We start from the raw sequence: 6,621 nt of genomic DNA on the forward strand, positions 1-6,621 counted from the left end.
AATATTTAACTATACAAATGAAATTGCAATACAAAAGAAATTAGGGCTCAAAAGTATTTTTATTGAAAGCGTAATGTTTTTCTGAGTCTATACGCGTTCGTTTCGTATTAAACAGACGAACGGTTTAATTATTATGAATAAAATAAGAAATAAATGGAATTAAATCAATTAATAATAGTATTAATTGATTTTTAAATACCAAAATATAATTTTTAAAAGCCTAAAAATAATTTTTAGAAATTATTTGAATTATTTATAAATAATTTATATTTATTAACCTATTTATAAATAAAATTAATTGATTAATTGTTTTTTAATCAATTAATTAAATTCATAAATAATTAACTAAACTAAATTATAAATAATTAAATTAAATTGTACTTTTAGAAAATAATAAAAGAAAATAATTTGAGAAATTTAAAATAATTAAGAAAATAATTTTTTTATAATTTAAAAATATAAGTAAATGATTTTTAAAATAAAGTAATTGATTTTTGGAAAAAAAAGATATGAATTTTTTTTAATTAAAAACAAAAAGAATATCAGAAACGGTTTTGTAGAAACGAATAAGGCAAAGACAGATCAACAGGCGGGGGTTTGGGTGGAGCCTCGCCGAAAACTGAAAAACAGCCGCCGGAATCTGGAAAACCCAGAAACCGGCCGGCGGACCTCAAACTCCGGCCGAGGTTCATTCTTGGCCCAAAATCTACCTGTTTCTCCTGGTTTTTGCACCTACAAACTCCTTTGCAAACCTAGAATTCCACAACATCAATAATCTCAGCAATCAAACACGATTTTGAACGGGGAATCCGGTCAAAGCAAAGTTCGCCTGCGAATAAAGGATACTTCCGACGAACACAATTTTCGATCTAAAACTCGATTTCAATCAACATAAATCCATAAGCATTGCTATCTACAGATTATTAACAGTTTTGCAAGATCAAAACATCTCCCTACAAGCCGGAATCGTGAAAAACACGACCGGTGGCTACGAACTCCGAAGACATCGAACCAAAACACAAATACGAATATATATCATATGTACAAACTCGAATTAATAAGGTAAACATGTTCTTAGCATCAAAAACAATCAAAACAATCCCAAAATTATCAATCAATTCGAATTAAAATAACAAAAATGACGAACATCATTTTTGCTAATTACTACACCTTTGAACGAGTTGTTGGTGTCAAAAGATCGGCCTATTCACGGGCTTTAATTCGATATATAGCACACAAACAGCGGATCACTATAACACCTTCAATCGATTGATTTTGTTCAAGAACAAACCCTAACCCCCAAATTGAATTTCTCGATTTTTCTTGAATTTTTTTTACTATTTATCTGTTAATTCTGAAAATAAAATAAACAAAATCTGGTATTTATATTAACAGAAAATAAATACCCCAAAAATTAAATAAGGGTGTTTTATCCCTAAATTACAATAATTAAGCCCCAAAATAATAATTACGGGGAATAATTTTAAAAACGATAAAATACAAAACTAATGTCAAAATTCCCCAAAAATTGCGAATAATTCAAAAATACAGAAATAAAGGGTATTTGAAATATGAATAATTTTATAAAAATGAAGACACGGATTTTGTGGGGTTTGTCGTCCCGGTGGGGTCCCGGTCCGTTGATTTTTGAAAAACAGGAAAGATCCCTAAATTACAAGAAATCCCGAAAACACGTAAAATACATTCAAACGCGCATAAAATCAAATAAAACAGGTATCTTAATAAAGACGCTAATATATACGCGTCCCGATTGCGAATAATTTCATATAATTACAGTTTAAACATATTTTAATCAATCGAGAATTTTTCTGGCCCGCACAGAAACACACATAACAGTTATAACATCTCATATCATGGCAATAATTACTTTAAATTTATAAAACACCCCATATATATTTGTTTAACATATAATATTCACATAATTTTCCCGGATATTACAATCTTCATGTCTTCAATTTGGCTTGTCAATACCTCTGAGTTCTCTATAAGCTAGCCTGGGTTCTCTATAAGCCATTCTGGAGTTCTCGAATGACTTATCTATAACACTAAATCTGTGACTTGTAGAGATCTTGACTTAGAATATTTTTTCAAAAATATATTTATTCAACTCCAAGCTTCTTCATAATTCTTGTGAGGCATGATCTTCTTGATCTTCTTCCAGATTGAATCCTTAGGCTTGACACTGTTTATAGGAAAAGACTCCAGTATGGTCCTTTGACATTTTTACAGACTTTAAGTATTACAAGTACAACATACATATTAAGATAACAATACAACTTACTTAGGGTTGACAAATTGTCATAGTCTTCTTAAAGTACAGGCATGTCTTGCACAACACCTTCTCTTTCTCCCTCACTATGTTGTTCTTTAATTTATACAAATGGGCGGTGGTGAATTTGCAATTTATTCCGGATTTGCTCAAGTTGGGTTGATATACAGGATGACATATAAACTAATACTATTTTTCTTTAAAGTGTTTGCTTATCGTACTTATATGTTATATTTAAGCATCTTTGTTAATGTTGCAGCTCGATGATGGGATTGATCTGGTAATTCCGAGGAGTAGCAATAAGCTTGTTTCTCAAATCATGGTATCAACGAAAATTCCTGTTTGGGTCACTCTGGTAAAATATGTTATACCTGTTGTGCACTATCTGTGACACAAATTTCGTGTTTAGTTTTATATCTATGACACTATTTGTTGTTGGTTTAGGTTGGATTGAATTATTTATGTCTAAAATCGCATATCTCTAACTTGGCTCATAACCCTTATATTCTTTTTAAACTTAGCTATATGGCTTTTACCGATAGCATTTTCCATACACAATTACACATACCAGAATCCAAGCCAACCTGAAATCATCCGCATTAGTATTTTAAAACCATTGCAGTAGATTCATGAGAAGTAATGTAACAGTGTCAGCAGAATCACGAATTATGCATGTAACATATATAATAGTTAAATATTATATTTTGGGTTTAAAGACTAGCCCAATTGTAGGCAACTTCTTTCAGTGTGGGACAATATGAATGTTCAATCATCATCTTCTCCCTTCCATTTCCCTGGAAAATGCACTATTATATTTAATAGTAAAATCAATACTTTGTGACAACTAACACGTCTGACTCTATACTAGTGATTTTTTAATTTCTAAACTTGTTGAGCAGTATTGCAAATTAGATGTACTTTATATTCATGACTTTTTAAGTCAAATTTTACTTCTCAATTAGAATGAACTTAGTTGGACATGAGTAGTACTAATTAGTTGAATTTTCAGAAGTATATGGTATATTTTCAGTGAACTGTTGTGATTATGTAATTAGACTATATATCAATTTGAATTGATCTCTAGGTTTTTTTCTTTACTTTCCATTTTTTTATTTTACTACTTTTAAATTAAAAATATTTAATTAAATTATAAATTATCCAAATAGATGCATAATTTATTATAAAAAGCTAGGATCTTTTGTAGTTGGTATTTGGTTAACCACAAAAAATTAAAAATTAGATTTTTTTAAGCAACTAAAATGAGACTGTAAGATCTAATACTTAAAAATGTTCTATACTTCAATATTTTAAATGATACCTTGAATTATTTCCATAATATATTAAAATTAAAATTTTATATTGTTAGATATAAAGATCTAGTTTATGATTTGCATTAGAATTTTATTGAAATTATAAATGTTATAAAAAACTGTGCCTATAAGTCGTAAACTAATGATTAACAACAATTATTTTTTCTAATAAAGGTAACTAGACATGCAGTAATGTTTACATAGGTGTCATACTACAGATTACATAATAGTTGCTACATTATGCACAATGGTCGTCCTCTATTAACTTTATATTTGTTGTGCACATCAATTTTTATTTATTCTAGTTTGGTTTTATGATGGATGATAAGTGGATTTTATATCTACTTGGAATGCTTCATTACAAGCTTAAGTTGGTGTTTTGGACTCAAGTTGTTGGTATTTTGATGTGTTTTGGTGTTTTTGCATCTCAGGCACAAGTTGGAGGAAGAATGGAGCTTTTATTGAATATATGCTGAAAGGATCCAAGAATCTGAAGTCAAGGCCATTCCCAAATTGTAGAGGATCTCGAGAGCTTCGCGTGGACTGCTTATTCGCCAAATTCTGACGAGTGGAGCAAAAGTTACAGTAAAAAGAAGAAAGTTCATAATTCCAACTATAGTAGCACGGCGAGCCCGCGCGGGATTGGGGTGGCCGCACCAGTAGTCAGGAGTCGCGCATGCCGGCGCGGGATTCGGGCGGCCGCGCCGAAAGTTTTTATCAGAATCTTGATTTGACTCGATTTCTGAGAAATAAAGAGCCCTGCTGATCCAGAAGCCTATATATACCCATATTAAGACGTTTTTAACAACAAGGAGACCAGGAGATAGCAGCGAGAAGACCTAATAGCACAAAAAAATGAAGGAGAAGAAGATCTAGTTTTTAATTATGATTCTTTGCTTAAGTTGTAATTTTGGATGCTCATTTTCTTTGTTGTTTGAACCTAATACTCTTGTTAACGTACTTTGATATATTTATTCAGTTTATAAAGACCTAGTTTATTTACCATGCTTTTATTGGAACCCATGGTGATGATGAGTTTGGTTATGAACTAATCATTATCATGGGGTTCTAACGGATTTACTTATGGATTTCTATAGTTAATTATTTTGATATCTTAGTGTGTGGTGATTGTATGATATCCTAGTATTGGTTGTGCTTATTCATCTTATGTGCATCACGAACATATAAGATAGTGTGCTAATCTCTATTGAAGCGACAGTGAAATAGAAATTTAGAACTTGCCATGCTAGCATAGGTTCAGGTATTTATTATGTATGATTAGTAGGTATTTTTAACCATCTTACTTGCTCTATATAATCACGATAGATAACTTGTGCATTAAACCTTTATGTTGTCAAATTCTATAGACATATAGGGTCTCAACATAATTGGTGTCTATTCAGCTTCTATCTCTTTAGTGGATTTCTGGTAGTAGGGTATTCATACAATGACAGTTGGCGTTTACTAGTTTCGTGTTATCTGATTAGTTGTCATCACCATTGCATGCTAAGGTTAAAAATAATGACATTGAATGAAGCATTTAATGAAGTTAAAATTTCATGTTATCTCTTATAGTTAATACAATCACTTTTATTCTTAGTTATTTGCATGTTAGTTTAATCTTAGTTATAAAACCTCTCAATTTGTAACTTGTCTTTGCATTGAACGATAATCATACATTGATGCATACGTGCACATTCTGAATTTAATCTAAACCAGACTCTGTGGGAATGAACTAGATAATATTCTATATTACTTATGAACGTGTATACTTGCGTGAAATTTTAGCGCGTATTTTCATCCTAACAAGTTTTTGGCGCGTTTTTCGGGGACTCGGTGTTAATTTTTAGTCTATGTGCTTGTCATCAGTGGTCGCTAAAGTTCACTGACTCAGATATTTTACTTACTTGTTTTGCTTGTTTATGTTTCAGGTACTCTAGAGAGCGTTTATGCTAACGCGGTCTCGATTTTGCAAGAGAACACTGGATAAAGCAGAGGAAGAAGTTGAAGAAGAAGTCTTTGTTAAGGAGAAAGTTAAAGAAAAAGCGATCATTGCAATAGGAGAACCAGTAGCAAATCCGAAAGCTTTGATGGATTTTTCTCAAATGAAGATTAATGAAATTCAGTCTAGTATTGTCAGACCATCCATCACGGCTAAAACTTTTGAAATCAAATCTAGCACGATTCAGATGGTGCAGAATTCAGTCCTGTTTGGGGGTTCTCTAACGGAAGATCCAAAAACTCACATTAGGGATTTCATCGAGATCTGCGACACCTTCAGGTTCAATGGTGTTTCTGAAGATGCTGTTAAGCTGAGGCTTTTCCCATTCTCTCTTAGGGACAAGGCTAAGAGCTGGTTACACTCTCTATCAGCTAGTTCTATCACTACTTGGGAGGATCTTGCTCAGAAGTTTCTTACTAAATTATTCCCTATGGCAAAGACGGATGCAATCAAGAATGCTCTTACTCAATTTGCGCATCAATCAGGAGAATCTCTATGTGAAGCTTGGGAGCGCTATAAGGAGATGCTTAGGAAGTGTCCACATCATGGGATGCCTGACTGGATGATTATCAACTGCTTTTATAATGGCTTGGGAGCACAGTCTAGACCCATGCTCGACGCAGCATCAGGTGGAGCCTTATGGGCTAAGAGCTATGATGAAGCGTATGAGTTGATTGAACTGCTGGCTACTAATGAATACCAGAATCCAACTCAGAGACTACCTCAAGGCAAGGTAGCAGGAATTCTGGAGGTGGATACAACTACTACTATAGCTACTCAGCTTAAGGCTTTGACGATGAAGGTGGATTCTTTGGCTAATTATGGAGTTAATCAGATCACAAGTGTTTGTGAGCTTTTTGTTGGTGTGCATGAGATGAAGCAGTGTGCTATTTATAGTGAATCAACTCAGTTCGTGAGCAACTTTTATAGGTCGTAGCAACCAGTTCCAGCCACTTATAATCCCAACAACCATAATCATCCTAACTTCAGCTGGAGCAACAATCAGAATACGGTGCAAC

The 6,621-nt window shown here is 32.8% G+C and overlaps 1 non-coding gene across 1 annotated transcript; it reads right to left on the bottom strand.

Annotated features, from left to right (window-relative positions):
- Nucleotides 1–6,047: 6,047 nt before the first annotated feature.
- On the bottom strand, nucleotides 6,048–6,154 carry LOC141722031 (small nucleolar RNA R71). The gene has a single exon (XR_012575067.1). It is a non-coding gene; the product is annotated as a small nucleolar RNA R71 (small nucleolar RNA).
- Between the last annotated feature and the right edge of the window lie 467 nt (nucleotides 6,155–6,621).

The sequence above is a fragment of the Apium graveolens genome, chromosome 4 (assembly GCF_009905375.1).
Source record: "Apium graveolens cultivar Ventura chromosome 4, ASM990537v1, whole genome shotgun sequence".
NCBI classification, from domain to species: Eukaryota; Viridiplantae; Streptophyta; class Magnoliopsida; order Apiales; family Apiaceae; genus Apium; species Apium graveolens.